The sequence below is a fragment of the Xyrauchen texanus genome, chromosome 36 (genome assembly GCF_025860055.1).
Source record: "Xyrauchen texanus isolate HMW12.3.18 chromosome 36, RBS_HiC_50CHRs, whole genome shotgun sequence".
Classification (NCBI taxonomy): domain Eukaryota; kingdom Metazoa; phylum Chordata; class Actinopteri; order Cypriniformes; family Catostomidae; genus Xyrauchen; species Xyrauchen texanus.
This window is the reverse complement of record NC_068311.1, coordinates 35,363,159-35,381,636: the sequence shown is the minus strand read 5'-3', so window position 1 is coordinate 35,381,636 and position 18,478 is coordinate 35,363,159. Positions and strand designations below refer to the sequence as shown.

Sequence of the window (18,478 nt, the reverse complement as noted above, 5' to 3'; positions counted from 1 at the left end):
CGCTCAGGTGGCTGGGCTCCTCGTCCCCGGCAGATGGCCGCGGCTGCTCCGTTGGGGTGGATGGTAGTGGCGAGAACTCTACTACGGCGTATCCCTCCTCCTTCCCGGGTTTCAGCACCAATGTAAAACAGTTAAAGGATGGGAAAGGAGGAGGCGAGAACCGGCTTGACGATATAAATCATAGTTTAATGGAAAACTTAAAAGACAACACAAACACACATGACGGACATGTCCGCTAACGATCTCTCTCTCCCGCACAGCCCTCTGCAGTCGACCTTTAAACCTCACGGAGGCATAATTAGCCTAATACGGGACCGGGTGTGTAGGATCACGACCCGGCCCCGCCCTCCGCCCTGCCACAAATGACCACTCGGCTTTAAAATGAAGACTGGAGTCATATCGGTAACCTTATAAAAGCTGTTTTATTCTACATGGAGAGGGTCCACTCATGGGGCTGCCATGTTAGAATCACATGACCAGCAGAATACTACTCACTTAATCTCAGTAACCGTCCTGTTATTGGACACTTTCACTCATTGATTAAAGTAATCATGACTGACTGTGAATACTACATTTCTACAATGTCACCTGAAACTGCTATTGATTTTAAATTATGTTGCATCCAGTCCACTAGGTGTCAGTGTCCAAGTCCAAGATGACAAAGACAAAAGTACGTGATTGTCATGGTCCTGTCACCTTGTAAGGTTGGGTTTCTGGGTTTTTCTGGGAGTCTGACAAGGCCATGGCATTATCTTAACTTTTCTGTCTTGTGTTTCGTGTACGTTCTTTGTGTGAGCGCACAGGTCCGGTTGTTGGTTACCACCATGCGCGAGTTATCGCAGTGCGCTTTCCGGAGATGTCACGGACCTGTCACCTTGTCAGGTTAGGTTTTTGTCTGACGAGGACTGTGGCATCATCGTTCCCTGTTAGTTTTGTTCCAAGCGTTTCAAAACTTTTTCCCTCATGTGTATCAGTTACTGCTGACACAAAAATCAGCATTTCCATTGGAACACAGAATGTTTCCATGGGAACACTGATCATGCCATCTTTCAGCTGCGAGCGGCATCTCCCCCTTCCTTTTTCATGCCTATATTAATCCCCTCGTGTGTCATGTCCAAGGCTGATTGTTAAATGTAGTTAGATGTTGAATGTTTAATGTTGCTCAAGGTTGACTGAGTTTTTGAGCATGGTTGTTTAATGCTGAGTACTAACCTCACTCTCTCTGAATAGTTGGAAAGCACTTGCTCCCCTGTCACAGTCTCGCCTCACAGCCATGAATGCTGTTCCCTACTCCTTGTCGGTCTTTACAGCCACTGAGGCTGTTCCCCTGTCACTACCTGTGCTCACAGCCACGGAAGGCCATTCTCCAGCCTCTGTCGGTGCCCACAGCCACAGAGACTGCTCCCCTGTTGCAGCTGCCCGTGCTCACAGCTGTGGAGGCTGTTCCCCTGTCGGAGCCCGTGTCTATGGCCACAGAGGCCGTGACCAGCACCCACGCCTGAGCTGTCCATGGCTCCACCTGCTGAGCCACTCCCACCTGAATCCTTTCCAGCGGCTTCTGCCCAGTTCACTTTCCCCTCTGCACTGAGGCCGCCAGACCCTCCATCCCTGTTTCCTGTTCTTTGTTAAGTGTTTGTTTTGATTGTCTTGTTTTTTGTTTTTATTTTACCGTTGGGATGCCATGAGGGGTCCCTTTGGGGGGGTACTGTCACGGTCCTGTCACCTTGCAGGTTGGGTTTCTGTCTGATGGAACCGTGGCATTATCGTCCCCTTTCTGTGTTTCATGAACATTCTTTGTGTGAACGCATGGGTCTGGTTGTTAGTTACTGCCGTGTGCTCTCCGGTGATGTCACACAGACCTGTCACCTTGTCAGGTTGGGTTTTTGTCTGACGAGGTCCATGGCATCATCGTTCCCGGTTTGTTTTGTTCGAAGCATGTCAACATTTTTGCCCTCATGTTTTTCAGGTGCCGCTAACACGCAGAATTAACATTTCCATAGGAACCCAGATTGTTTCCATGAGAACGCTGATCATGCCAACTTTCAGCTGTGAGCAGCACCTGCCCCTTGTGTGTTCATGCCTATATTAATCTGAGGCTGTTGTTAAATGTAGTTTGATGTTGCTCAGAGTTTTTGGGCATTTTTGTTTGATGTTGAGTGTTAATCTCACTCTCCCTGACTAGCTTGTCCTGTCTCCTGTATCTGTTGGTTGCTCGCATGTCGGGTGTGTGGTTGTCTTCCAGTTTGCTGTGTGTCTGCTGGGTTTCCAGGGAGGATATCTTGTCTTTGTCCACATGTCGGGAGCTAGATCGCAATACCCTGCTGGACTTCGTTCTGCACCTCTCTAAGCTCACAGAGGATTCTACAAATCTATTCCTGACTTCCACAATGCACACACTAGTTCTACCAATAAACGGATTGCCCAGGGCACAGCCGCAGCACACGGTTCTCTGCCATCGCTCCCCGCTGCTGCAGCCGGTGCCCGGATCCTTGACATCCACAGTGACTGCTCACATTTACTGTAAATAAATCCTTTGAGCTGTTTGTAAAATGATCAATGGAAAGGAGGAGGCGAGAACCGGCTTTTCAATATAAATAATAGTTTAATGATAAACTTAAAAGAAGACACAAACACACACATGATAGACATGTCCGCTAACGATCTCTCTCTCCCGCACGATCCCCTGCAGTCGACCTTTATCCCTCACGGAGGCATAATTAGCCTAATACGGGACCGGGTGTGTAGGATCACGACCCGGCCCCGCGGCCTGCCACACTGTTCCTCTACATTTGGGTCTGTTTGTGTCACTATCGCTCGTAACAGTGATTCCCACTTGGGTGTTGAACATGAATGACCCTCAAAGATAATTTTGGTAGCCGATGTTCCGAGATGAGCAGATGACCCTGCACTCTGACCCCAGCTTAGCTTAGCTTAGCTGGGATATGTGAAAAATAAATAATTTCACCATGTATATGCAGAAATGTATGTATAATGTGTGACAATTAAATTAAATTAAATTAAAATTAAATTAAATTAAATTAAATTAAATTAAATGTACATTTTCAACATGGCAAAGGAAAGGACATTTTCTGTACTGAATGACAGATTTTAGTACTTTTTCCAAATACAGCTAATTGCTAGTGCTTGCTGCTTCAGTCATTTTCATTTCTGTATATCAGCAACCTTTTGATGCATGTTGTAAATTTCTACACTGTAAAATGTAAAAAAAAGCTTGTATTTGACCAAAATGAAATGAAATGAAAAAATGAAAAACTTTGTTATATGTATTGTGCTGTCAAAATAAAAGTTCCTCAAGAAATATATATGAATAAACCTGGCATCATCCATGTTCCCTGTTCTTTCTGACAACGAAGCACTTGAATGAGTCATACTCGTAATTACCACTTCAGAAGTGAAGAAGAATCATTCTGATAGCACATGAAAGCAGCATAATTAAACATACTGGCATATGTTTCATTCAAAAAGGGTCAACTATACCCACATATAACTATACAAATATATACCCATATTTATTTGGATAATGCAGAATAATGGACAATCAGCCGTTAATCACTATTGTAAAATAAACCCCTTCAGGGTGTTACAAGACCCCACTGCTTCCAATGATATTTCTAAACCAATAATTCCAGTTCACCAATAATTCAAACATAATTATTCAATGATGCAAATATACATAAAAACTTTTTGTTCTCCACAAAACATTGCAATATACAGTATTTTTAAACTGTTTGTAAAAACAGAACACCTGATTGGTGTGTGACAGCACATTTTGTTTAGCCATTAAAGATGATCAAACATCTTTGTAAAATAAATAAGTAATTTCAGTTTCAAAAAGCATGATTAAAGTGAGAGAAAATGAAGATCTGAGGAGGGAGAGAGATGAAGGTCTTCTCAACACAGATGTCTTGTTATCAGTGTGCGTGTGTGTGTGTGTGTGTGTGTGTGTGTGTGTGTGTGTGTGTGTGTGTGTGTGTGTGTGTGTGTGGTAGAAATAGAGTTTGAGCTTATCTTCAGGGTCACTGTGCACTGCTGAGATCCAGCTGTGTGTGCATGTGTGTATGCGTGCACGTATGTAAAAGTATATTTTCCAAAACTGTGATCAGAAACACTCTTTACATAATTTAACTTATTTACTACATTTACAGCTTTCATTTTCTAAACGACAGCAGCAGCACTATACCACCTTCTCTCTTTTTATGTTGTGTTCTTGCATGTTAGAACATTTCCAGAATATCGAGGGAATGACAGTGATTTCCGTATCTCTGATTGGTCTGTGAGAATGATGAAGCATTAAAATCAGGCCAATAATTAGAGTTCCTCTAATTCATCATCCAAATTTTCTCTGTGTGAGTGTTCGTATTAGCAAGTACTTTCCTATATTGTGTTCCTACTGATTACAATCCTGCTACTTTCATCTCTGAGTGTCTGTGTGTGTGAGAAAGTATTTGTGTGTATTTTTGATCGTGTTTAATTCAGAATTAACTTTCTATTCTTCTCTTAAGACTCAGACAACATGCAGCACACACACACACACACACACACACACACTAAATGTTTTCTAACATCAAATCACATTGGTTATTACGAAATTAGGAAACGGCGAAATTAGGTTTAATAATTCCAAAGTAACCACCATATTTGATTTCAGCGCTTTATTAATGATTTAAATTGGTTTGAAAAACATTTCATTCAGTTTATCTCAGAAAGTGATCATTGGGTTCATACTTGGAATATTGAGGTGTAAATAATGACAGAATATTCATTTTTGGATCTGTAAGTAAATTAATGCTTTCAGCTAACATAAACTAACTTAATATGTTTTGAATCATTATGATGCAAATGAATGTACTCACAATAGAAGTCTATGAGGTGAATATACCAACATTTTTGTTTAAGCATCAGTGTTGAGACAGCGTTGAAACTGTAGGTTCTCAAACTACAAGCTACTCATAGTTTAAAGTAGTTAAAGGGCCCCTCTGTAACTTTTGTGTCATCTTGGACTTACACTGACACCTAGTGGTTTGGATGCAGCGTTGTATAAATTCAATAGTTTTAGTTTCAGATGTAATTGTAGAAATGTAGTATTCACAGTCAGTCATGATTACTTTAATCAATGAGTGAAAGTGTCCAATAACAGAACGGTTACTGAGACTGAGTGAGTAGTGTTCACTGGTCATGTGATCTAACATGTGTGGACCCTCTCCATGTAGAATAAAACAGCTTTTATAAGGTTACTGATATGACTCCGTTCTTCATTTTTAACAGAGTGCACCTTTAAACTACAGTCATATTATTTTTTTATAATAAAAGTTTATTATACTCTTATAATAAAAGCTAGCTACACTACAAGCTAAAAAAGTAGATAAATAATTTGAAGCTATTTAAAGAAGAAAATATTTTTAGACAAAACAATATAAAATAATGATATTATTGAATTTTGCAATCAGTCCTGACCCTGCAACATGATCACATGGAAAGTTGTTCCCAAACATTCCAGTACCCTGACATCAGCACCATAATGCTGAGTTACTTAAAAGCATCATCTCCCATCACACAGTTTTCACCAGTCCAAGTTCGATTACCTTATCCTATGGCACAGCTGATAGCATGTTGCTTCAGTTGTGTGGGAGATACGGATTCACGTCTCACATTGACACCAGGAGGTGATCACGTTCGCATAATAAGAGTTTGATTCGGAGGTCCATTTTCCCTCTGAAAGTAAATTTTTACTCCACTGATGGATAAGTTTAGGGTTGGGTTTTGTGCCTGGGTGTAGAGTAAATAAAATATGCATTCCTCTTCACTTTAAAGCTCGCATTTAGATCCCCTCTGTGGCCATTTGACCTAATATAAAGCTCACACGTTCACTTGTGTTCAAAAACACTTCCTGCTTTGTAAGCTGTAGGCAGAGCTGCGAAATTTAAGAAGCATAGAGTTTAGCAGAAGAAAAGTCACTGTGAGATCAGACTGTGTTTTTGCCAGTGTTAGAGGTAACGTGATAAAAGTAATGCATGTTATGAAACTTTTTTCAGTAAAGTAACAAAATATTTTTAGTTACTTTTTAAATAACGCATTGCTTTTGTACACCTCTACTGTCCCTGTATTGTGAGAAATCATGAGTAAAAGTGTGCAAACTTCGGGGAGGAGCCGTTATGCATGATTGGCATTGTTGTTCTGTACAGAGTGTGAGGCCAGAGACTATTTAGGAGTCACTTCTATTTAAATGAATGGGAGAAATTGGTACACCCAACCAAGAAGCTCTAGCACCCAACAGTCAATGGCCGTAGAAAGGAAGTCCCGCCCTTACAGGTAAAAGAGCCATTCACCTTTTAGATACAGACATCGCCTGTCATTCAACTCTCTAACACGTGTGTGCATTTAATGTTTTAGAGAAATATGAGGTCAACATTGGTTGAGTGAAATGCAGTTGATTCATGTGTTAATACACACTGCATTAAAAAAGCAGTAAACATGTTTAGGCAGAGGGATTATAAGACTAGTCTTCCACTGGCCACGACACACAGGGTGAAATACTCGCTCAGTTTACAGACATGCAGCCGATCTATTCAGTGTTACAGCTCCCTGCAACTGGGAGAAAAGCTGACTCTGGATCAGTGACTCCAAGCAACATTCTACATCGATTGTGTACACAGAGAAAATGTCTTAGTTAAAAAAAGATTTTAAAAAAAAATTGTTTTATAATAAACAAGTAGTTTGATTCATGAAACAAACCATTTTTATGACATTTTGGTAGCTTTAAAAAAGGATTTAAAATCAAGTCATATAAACATGTGCGTTTGCAGTAGGATGTCCGCAGGTACACACTGTGGATCAACTCAAAACAAGCATGCATTGAAATGACTTAAGTGGTAAACCTATTTATTCCTTAAACATGTTAGGCTGGCATTCCCCACTGAATTTTAAACTGACTTCTGAAGATCATCTTATGTTGACTCTGTTGACTTTGCTGCTTTAGGTAAGACAGTTGTCATTCTTCATATTGGCTGCCATGTTAATGGAAAAACAAATCATGCATATTCATGTTATTGATTCTTTATTATAAATATGACGTGAAGGCCTACTTTCTAAATATCTGTTTGTTTCCTATGTTGTACAGTAGCTAGCATGATCTGTAATGTCTCTTGTATGCAATGAATTGCTTATTTGCATGGAACGCATAGCAGAAGAGAAAGTGGCTGTGAGAAAAAAGTAATGCAAACGTAAAGTAATGCTTTACTTTCAATAAAAAATTACTTTTTAATGAATTAAATTAATTTGTATGGAGTAATGCAATATTCTAACAAGTTACCTTTAAAAGTAACATTACCCAACACTGGTCTTGAACCACCTGGCTCAAATATAGTGTAAATCTAAAACATAAATTTCACATTCACGTGATATTTTGAATTAAAACCAGGAAAAAGAAAATAGTCACAAAAATCCCCAAATTTACCACATTCCCCTTGAAATTAAAATGAACGCTTGCTAACATTTTAGACTATTACATTATCCGCAAAACACATACAAATCTGTTGATGTCTAGAAAAACATGTATTAGTGTGTGGTGATGGGGGTGTGGCCGAGCGATGTCTGTAGAGAGCGAGGTCAGGAGAGGAAGAACGTTAAGGATTGACACCTGTGGGAAATTATCTCTAACAGCTGTTAAGTGTTGCAGCGAGAGCTGGAGAGGGATAAAAGGGCAATCAAGACCGCCGGAGGAGAAAGAGAGAGAGAGACGCATGCAGCAGTGATCATGTGTGCATTTGATTATCTTGTGCTGATAAGCAAACTTATGTGTATATGCTGAAAAGTGTGAATAAAAGTCTTATGTTGGATTGTTTGCCCAGCACCCTCTTCCTCCTTCAAAGAGAGAATGAGAGCCTTGTCACATATTCTTTTATGACACTTTAACGTGGAACATTTCTTTAAGCATATCAATAAAAAAGATTTATAGAGCAATCAGTGGGTGTAAAGTTTGCACTCAGTAGGAGTGGAAGGAGAATGAAGATGAGAAATGTGTATACAAACGTGAAGACAGAGGCTGAGTGTCATTGTGCCCTTTTCCAATAACTCCCTCGCTTCCCTCCCACAGAACTGAGGAATACCAATGATCCAGTCCTTGAACCCTTATAGCTGAGAGTACACTCACACACACACGCACAGAGCACCTTTCCTTACCCTTCCCTGAACCCTACATTTTCTGGCTGTTGTGTAGAAACCAAAATAAACATACACTAAATTAGTCTTCATATACAAAAAGTGTGCATACACGTGTAATCACACACTCACACACTCCTCCTGCTGTCAGGCAATCCTGGGTCAAGCTCTTTCCCTCCTGGACACCACACACACACACACACACACACACTCAAATGATATCCTACATGCCAGAACTACATCATAATTGTACTTAGGGGGGGAAAATACATGTGTGTGTTAGTAAGTTTGTGTGTGCAAGCTTTAAAATCACACACCGGTGATTTTAGATATGAAGAGACCATTAAAGGTGTGTGTGTGTGTGTGTGTGTGTGTGTGTGTGTGTGTGTGTGTGTGTGTGTGTGTGTGTGTGTGTGTGTGTGTGTGTGTGTGTGGTGGTTCCATTTGGAGACAGCTGTTGCTTGTTGAAAGGCTAAACCAGTCTAGCCTCTGGTGACTACCCTACGCCATTAACATGTACACGTACACACACAACGCGTGCACGCAAATAGTATAAAATATAATATAATGTAGTGTAAAAACAAACAACCATACGATCATGCTAGAGATGAGTTTTTGAAGTGTGTGTGTGTGTGTGTGTGTGTGTGTGTGTGTGTGTGTGTGTGTGTGTGTTAGAGACAGAGAGAAAGGGGGACAAGAGAGAGAGAGAGAGAGAGAGAGAGAGAGAGAGAGAGAGAATTAAGACTTAGTGTAAAATTATTTTCTCTTCATTAGATGGGTTCACACCAGCTAAAAAGACGTTTTGATTATTATCCATTACCACTATCAAACACACACTCACACACACGCAGACACACACACACACTGATCTAATCTTGGTCAATACCAGTAGTAATGATGGAGACAGTACAATTACTCAGCTATTAGAGCAACAGTGCATCAGAATATTGTAAACAGAAACCACTAAACAGATCTGAGAGCAGTGACTTCAAGCACTTATATTTGCTGATATTCCTGGATGAGAATGGATGACAATAGAATATGGAAAAGGAACTTATAATAATCATAATAAATATTATATTAAATCTATTTTAAATTATATATTATTATTATTATTATAATTATTATTATTATTATTATTATTAAAATTGGGGCAATCTACTAAAATACATCATTTAAACCACAGCACAATTTCCAAAAGTGGAATTGGTTATGTGAGGACTCTAATTGCCCGTTTTCTGTTTCTGGTCTCGAGATTAAAAGTAAAACTAAGCCAAACAATCGAGAATATTTAAGTGTTGCTGATATCCGCTTAACTAACCTCGGATCATCGCTTCATGTCTTCTACATACACAGATGAGGCACTGTAAAAAATATCGGTCATCTCGACTCTGTTATATACGTCGACATGGAGTCACGTGTTTTTTGAAAACCTCTTCAAATGTTATATTTACCCGCTAAGAATAAAAGCCGTTGCGGGTAAAACACTGGAGACCGGAAATTGAAAACAGGCGAACCGTTTGGTGGATAAATAGATATTTTTTTATGTATTTGTGTACATTATTTTATTTCTAACATTTCTCATTGCATTTAATAATAAATGTAGCGATTATTTTTTACACTTTAGAATTCTTTCATTTCAAAATTACATTATTGAATGTTTTAAGCTGATCTTTAAACGTTCTCCTATCCCAGTTTAATATGCAGAGACAAATAGAAGTAAGCTATTTCTAGGTAGATTTCTGCGAAGAGTGTAAATACTGTGTCTCTGTGGTGATTTGCTCTTTGGCAAACAAACTGTGTTTGAATGAACGGCCCGACAGAGCTCTACCAATCGCGGGGGTTTGGGGCGGGACTATTTTGTGTTTTGTTTGACCAATGCCAGACGGAGGGTATATTCAGGAATCTGTTTGAAAACAGTATTTATCTTTACAATTTTAGAAATGAGAAATTACACACTTTAGCTTCAACATCTCAGTAGTTAATTGTACATTTAAAGAGCTTGAAAATTACATAGGAAAATTTGATTATAGTTGTTATTAAAATCAAATTTTTAAAATTCATATACATCCTCGTGTCTCATTTGTGTCTGTGTGCATTTATATATGTAAAGTTTCTGTGTTACGTATTATGCTGTGTGAATCACGAACGCACGGATAAGAGATGTAGAAAAACTGCAAACCTCTGGTGCCATCTGCCGACTGAAATCTCCCCATCTTACCGGTATTTTACCAAATAGCCTGTTGTGAATGCTTATTTTATTGTAGCCTGCTGCACGTTGTGTGTACTGTATTGTAGCCTACATCTTCTTGTCTTTTATTTTTTGAGGTATCCAATGTTACATTTGGGTGTCTCCTAAAAGATGCATTTCCATATGTATGTGAATGAAAGTGATAAGAGATCAAATGTAATCACTATAATATTATCTATCTGTGGTCCATTAGGCTTTTAGAATGTCCTTCTTAAGTTAGTACATTATTATGACTTTAAATATTGATACGATGTAATTTTACAATTAAAATATTAACACTCATTTTCTGAAATAGAATATGGGATTCATAGATGCATCTAATTATGTTTTATTGGATGTGTTAATAACATTTATACCATAAAATAAAATAATGTATTAGTAGTATCAACTCATATTTGTATTAAAAACAGATTGAGACTCTACAAAGCTCCTCTTGAATAAATTGTTTACAGTGAAAAGTGTGAATATATACTGTTTGTGTGTGTGTGTGTGTGTGTGTGTGTGTACAGTTGAAATCAGAAGTTTACATACACTTTAGCCAAATACATTTAAACTAAGTTTTTCACAATAACTGACATTTTATTATAGAAAACATGCCCCGTCTTAGGTCAGTTAGGATCACTACTTTATTTTAAGAATGTGAAATGTCAGAATAGTAGAAGAGAGAATTATTTATTTAAGCTTTTATTTCTTTCATCACATTCCCAGTGGGTCAGAAGTTTACATACACTTGGTTAGTATTTGGCAGCATTGCCCTTAAATTGTTTAACTTGGGTCAAATATTCTGGGTAACCTTCCACAAGCTTCACAAAATAAGTTGCTGGAATTTTGGCCCATTCCTCCAGACAGAACTGGTGTAACGGTGTCAGGTTTGTAGTCCTCCTTACTTGCACTTGCTTTTTCAGTTCTGCCTACAAATCTTCTATCGGATTGAGGTCAGGACTTTGTGATGGCCACACCAATAACTTGACTTTGATATCCTTAAGCCATTTGCCACAACTTTGGAGGTATGCTTGAGGTCATTGGCCTCTTAGAAGACCCATTTGTGACCGAGCTTTAAACTGCCTGACTGACCTCTTGAGATGTTGCTTCAATATATCCACATAATTTTCCTTCCTCATGATGCCATCTATTTTGTGAAGTGCACCAGTCCCTCCTGCAGCAAAGCACCCCCACAACATGATGCTGCCACCCCATGCTAAACGTTTGGGATGTTGTTATTCGGCTTGTAAGCCAAACCCTTATTCCTCCAAACATAAAGATGGTCATTGTGGCCAAATAGTTACATTTTTGTTTCATTAGACCAGAGGGCATTTCTCCAAAAAGTAAGATCTTTGTCCCCATATGCACTTGCAAACTGTAGTCTGGCATTTTTATGGTGGTTTTGGAGCAGTGGCTTCTTCCTTTCTGAGCAGCCTTTCAGGTTATGTCAATATAGGACTCATTTTACTGTAGATATAGATATTTGTCTACCTGTTTCCTGCAGCATCTTCACAAGGTTATTTTCTGCCGTTCTGGGATTTATTTGCACTTTTGCACCACACTACGTTCATCTCTAGGAGACAGAATGCATCTCCTTCCTGAGCTGTATGATGTATGCGTGGTCCCATGGTGTTTATACTTGCGTACAATTGTTTGTACAGATGAATGTGGTACCTTCAGGTGTTTGGAAATTGCTCTCAAGAATGAATCAGACTTGTGGAGGTCCACAGAGTTTTTTTTCTGAGGGCTTGGCTGATTTCAAGCAAAGAGGCACTGAGTTTGAAGGTAGGCCTTAAAATACATCCACAGGTACACCTCCTATCAGAAGCTAATTGGCTTGACATAATTTTCTGAAATTTTCCAAGCTGCTTAAAGGCACAGATAAATTAGTGTATTTAAACTTATGACCCACTGGAATTGTGATATACTGTAGTTAATTAAAAGTGAAACAATCTGTCTGTAAACAATTGTTGGAAAGATTTCTCATGTCATGCACAAAGTTGATATCCTAAACGTCTTGTCAAAACTATATATTGCTCATAGTAAATCTGTGGAGTGGTTAAAAAATTTGTTTTAATGACTTCAACCTAATTGTATACAAACTTTTATGGGGGAGGTTCCTCCTCTTTTCACCCCAATTTGGCATGCCCATTTCCCAATAAGTCCTTATGGTGGCATAGTGACGCCTCAGTATGGTTGGCGAAGGACGAATCTCAATTGCCTCAACATCTGAGACCGTCAATCCGCGCATCTTATCCTGTGGCGTGTTGTTGAGTGTGATTTAAACAACTTTACAGCTCAAATAATACACAAGTTTTAACATAAGTGTTAATGTACAGTAAGTCCTTATTTTGCCCGGGACATGTGCTGCATTTATTAAATAAGCATGAATCGCTCCACACAATCAGCTTCTGTGCTAGGATGTGTAGTCGAGTAGAGTTTGTACCTCCTGGAAATACATATGGCAATTTTAGCCATAGGAAGTGGGTAATAACTTCAGTGAAGTTTCAGGAAGTGACATTTTTTTTTAAAAATAAAAATATAATGCTATATCTGCTAAAAGTTAATTTTGTTACCTTTAGGAGTAGCTAACACAAGTGGACTAAAAGCCCCGAAACTCAAATTTTATTACAATTTTAATAAACAGAATCATATATTAGCTGAAAGATGGGAGATCTTTCAGTAACTACCAGGGACCATGTTGTTTATCTTTCTTGTTCTTGCTCTCTCTGTCATTTCAAAGAAAAGATTCATTGTTGTGAGAGAGCCCAGTGGAACACTGAGAAAAGCATCATGGGAAGAAAGAGATCAGATAATACAAGTTTATTTCCCCAAAGAGGGTCACAAACTCTCACCACCACCCATCTTTAAAAAGGAAAACCTCAAGGTACATCAGAAATCTACAGAAGATTAAAATGTTTTTTTGTGACATGAATGGGTGCCAGTTGAATGTCTCTCTCTTTATGCAGGTGGTCTTTGCAAAGGACAGACACAAGGATGTACTGTTTAAACTACTGTGCTTTCCAATTTGAGACGGACTGTGCAGAATTTAAGAGGGTGAGTGTGTGTTTTGCCCTTGAAACTATAGAATGATTCTAGTAATATTCTCAGGATAAATTCAATAAAATCAATCAAAATCTAATTCGATCTGTACATTATTTGCCAAAGAAATAAACAATGCTATATTAATTGCATATAGTTTTTCATATTATCAAATTAAAAAGCTATTTATTTATTTATTTATTTATTCAGTTTTGTTGCACCAGAAAAAATTTAATTTCTAAATGAAATATTAATAAAACAAACTTTGTTATCATCCCTTTACAGTTACTGTTACACTTAAAATGATATTTGCATTACATGTATGATTTCAACAAAACACAGTTCAGTTTAAAGGTATATTTGACATTCAACAATATATATGTGAGAATAAGTATGATGCATTGTCTTATGTCTTGTGTTATTAAGGTGCACATGCTGACCTACGAGGACATTGAAAAAACATGGGAAATATGATCTGCTCAGATCTACACGTATCTTTGGTGGTTTGGTCTGGTATCTGGTCAACGGGTGATGGATTGACGGCATACTAATAGATTTTCTGCAGAGAGACCTGTGAGTGTGTGTGTGCGGAGGGCCAGTGTGATAGGGACCGGAGCAGTTACAAGGAGAATCACACCAGAGAAGGAATAGTATTTCTATTCCTAATCCAGAGTGTCAGTACACAGTCAGCCACAACAGATCACAGTACCCAGAGAGTCTGGAGCACTCTCAACAATGCTCAGAAACCTTGACCGTCCAACTAGGGTTGTAACCGCCCCCTCCAGTGGTTGAGTCCTCCCTGGCATCCTATTCGCTCTATCAGCCAACTGTCCATACCAGGGAAATCCTCTGGGACCTGCCGCTGTGCTGACATTCAGCAGTGGGGGTTGAAATACTGTGTCCATCAAAACGGCTCTGGTGAAGTGAATAAAACAGGGGTCAAAGTCCTCAGCTCAGGTCTCGCTGTTCCCCTTCCTTAGATTGGGGTCGCCAACAGATCTTTTCAAAGCACCTCTATACTTTGGATCACTCATCTTCTTTCCACCACTGTTCTTGCTGCTGCCAGTTGGTGCACTCTCCCAGCACGAGCCTGACCTGCCAGTGTGTCCTCCTGGGCCTGGATCCCACCGCTGCCACCATGTGTGATAGGTACTGGAGCAGTCACAAGGAGAATCACACCAGAGAGGAGGTATAGCGTTCCAAAAAGATGTTTAATCCATCAGGTACAAAATGTGCAAATAAATAAGTGTTTAAAAGCAAACATAAAACCAAGGTTACGTAAAAAAAAAAAAGGCTAAAATCTAGACCTGTTTCTTGTATTAAGAGCAGTACCTACTCCCCTCCCTAAACAATGGAGGCTGGAGTATATTTGCACACAAGCAGTGCTGGCATAACCTTGGCCATGTGCTTAAACACTTGTTGTTCATCTTGTCTTTCCCCTAGTGGCAGCTGGTATAAATACACAATTTTCCTGCCTTTGCTAAGTGGAACAAACCATTATTTTAAATAAAATTAACCCTCACCTCTCCATTCTTAACTACAAAATCTTTGAATAAATACATAAGAATGAGTTCAAATGAGAGTTCAAATCAAAACCAATAAATAGGACTGATAAAACAGTTGCACAATAAAACTCCAATAAATATTGAAAATTGGCAAGTAAAATAATAAATAATTCCTTTGAACACAGTAAAATCCAGTGATGGAGACCGACTCGCAGGATCTCCATCACAATCTGTAAATGTGTACATTTTCCATGCTAAATACAACTTTACGTCATACCACAGAATTACCACAGAAAATAACTTTGAACTGTGCCTTAGTATAAAAACTAATAAAAAGTTTTTTATAACAATGCACTTCAAGTGGAAGTCTATGGTGGCAATTGCCTTTCATGTGCGTTTTAGCGTGTTTTCATGCTTGGTTAATTTCAGGGGTCTGAGCACGATTTGCAGGATTTTTGACCCATATGTGAACTCCCCAAATTATCTCAGATAGAGGTAGACCAATATATCGGTTTTACCGATATATTTTGCCAATAGTTGCTATTTGGAACTATCGTTTTTGGCAAATACCAGTGCCGATTGTTGCCGAAAGGTTTATTTTTTTATTCCTCCGTGGTCTGTGGCTGGCACTATTTTATTTAAATAATCAAGTAATATAAATTGAAGCAAGAGCATGCAAAGAAAAATGTGACTATATGGAAATGTCGATTCAGCTCAGCCCATAATTTGTGTTTAAAACTTAAAATCTTGTGAATAATTATAATAAGCCTTATTTGTCATTAAAACTCCTCTGGAAAAATACTTATAGAAACTCTTCATCTGGTGAATATATAGACTATAAAAAGTTGAATTTGGTAAATACTTAATATAGATAATTTTAATGGTTATTATTGGGCTTTTGGTTGAACACTAAACTGAATCTTGGATTTTATTCATTTTGTAGCCTCTGTGCCCATTGAAGTATAGTAATTTTTTGACATTCTTTACATTTAACTTAAAAACTATAAGCCGATTAATTGGTTATCGGCCGTTATCACCACATTAGTTATCAGTATCGGTAAAATGCAATATCGGTCGACCTCTTATTCAGACCCCTTTAAAGCGAACCAAACACCCTGCGCTACCCTTGGCAAAAGGATGCAAAAGAGCCTCTCCCTCCAGCGAAGATGGTGAAGGGTTTCTACAGACCTTACTTCATCGTACCCAAAAAAGGAGTTGGGTTGAGACCAATCTTGGACCTGCGAGTTCTCAACCGGGCTCTGCACAAACTCCCGTTGAAGATGCTCACACAAAAACACATTCTAACATGCATCCGGCATCAAGATTGGTTCGTAGCAGTAGACCTGAAGGACGTGTACTTTCACGTCTCAATTAAAACATAAACTAAGTAATAGGTGGAGCTTCAGGTCACATCTACCAATGACGCAGACCAATGGCAGCAAGTCGGTATTTAGCAACCAGTCAGAAGCTTTCCTTAAAGTTTGCCCAGGCGAGTTGTTACGAACCACCGAAATTAATGCACAAACCAGATTTTGTTCTAAATGGCATCACTCCCTTTTGTTCTTCAGTTTCATATGAAGTATATCGGGCCTTAGTTCTGCTGTCTTTATGACAATGTGTGTTTTCATGGTTCAAGGATGCAGGATGCGGTGAGGTTGGTGCTGCTGTTTAGTCTAGTTCATCCTCAGAGCGAGTCTGCACAACATGCCCAAACACAACAGGCCACTGACCAGGACCTTCTCAAGGTGAGGACCTACACACAAATGTGCCACAAAATATGGTTTTCCAGTTTGATTGTAATATTGTTCCAATGAGTTTAATTCGTTTCTAATTTTACTGTGTCATACTGGAGATCCGTTCTCGCACTAACATCGCCCTGTGCTGGTGTTCATGCTGCCACCAGTGAAAAGCTCCATACGCAAAGAACAGTGTCAGCTGTCTTATGCATGCATGCATTAATGCTCTCATTCTGTGACCACACTACCTGTGAGGTTTATTGAGGCTCGTTAAAACATTTTAAATTGCTCCGATTGTAGGAAAATACCTACTTTTTTCACAGAATTTTAGAACGGGACAGGGGGCATGATTAAATGCGTAATTTTTAAAAACTTGAATTATTTATGTAATTAATCTAACTAAATTAACACATTAAATCGACAGCCCTATTGAGAACTTTTTAATGTTCCTTTGAGAACAGTGGAGACAGGGGATAAGTGGTCAGCCCAAGGATCCATCAATTCCTATTAGCCTGTGGTTTGAACTTTGACCCATACAAGGATATCATTCAGAGAGATTGGGGTAAAGAGAGGTGAAGAGAATTCTTGTTGAGTTGTGAGCTGCCACCATTAATCTAGTAGAGATGTGACTGGCAGGTTTGAGAGTGTTTGTGTTTTACGAAAGAAAATACTCAAATGTGGTAGACATGGTGAGGGGCCTCAGTTTAGTCAAGGTTCCTGCTTAGCACACACTCCACCAGCTCTTGTCACATTAACCTTTTAACCCCTGAATCAGGAAGTTAGTTGGTTAATGTTACAGGGACAACTATAAGGCAGCAGACATGATGAACACTGTAGATTTAAGTTACAGTTAGTGTACACTTTGTTTTGGGCTTATTAAATTGTTTTCAGCTTTGAACTTCACAACACTAGTTTCTTCTCGAATATCAAGTATTACCATGTTGACTACCACACCTGGAGTCGCATGTTCGAATCTAGGGTGTGCTGAGTGACTCCAGACAGGCTTCCTAAGCAAGCAATTGGGCCGGTTGTTAGGGTGGGTAGAGTCATGTTGGGTTAACCTCCTCGTGATCGCTATAATATGGTTCGCTCTCGGTGGGGCGCGTGGTGAGTTGTGCGTGGATGCCGCAGAGTACAGCACGAGCCTCCACACGCTACGTCTCCGCGGTAACGCGTTCAACAAGCCACATGATAAGATGCGTGGATTGACAGTCTCAGACGCAGAGGCAACTGAGAATCATCCTCCGACACCAGGATTGAGGCGAGTCACTACGCAACCACGAGGACCTAGAGTGCATTGGGCATGCATTTCAGTCTTTTATTGCACGTCTCACTCTTTTCATCTTTGTTTTGGATCTCATTCTTAGATTTATGCCCAGTATGTGTCAAATAAAGCTGGATTCATCAACACTAAGCTTTGACATATTAAACAAGTTACCACAAACTTTACTTTTCATATACAGTATCTAAAACCAATGTAGGGACTTTGGTCCAACGCTCTCTGTACAGATACATGTTTGTTAAATTTGAAATTTCTAGGCCACTAGCAGCCATAGTCAATGTCAACCGGTAGAAATTTGGATTGTTTCTACTGTGGTTATGCAAAATGCCACAGCACAAAATGTGTGCTTCAATCAGAGTTTGTACTACAATTATTTTTTTATAATCATTATTTTATTTTTTTATCTGTCATAAGTTACTTTTGTGTTATTTTTACATTAGAAGATGCCTTTTTCTAATGTGCGCACATAAAGACACCATGCCCTCAGACATTTTTAGCCTAC

General features: G+C 39.0%; 1 pseudogene; it reads left to right on the top strand.

The window, feature by feature from the left end:
* Positions 1-1,806: 1,806 nt before the first annotated feature.
* On the top strand, positions 1,807-18,115 carry LOC127629724 (28S ribosomal protein S22, mitochondrial-like; annotated as a pseudogene).
* Positions 18,116-18,478: the final 363 nt, after the last annotated feature.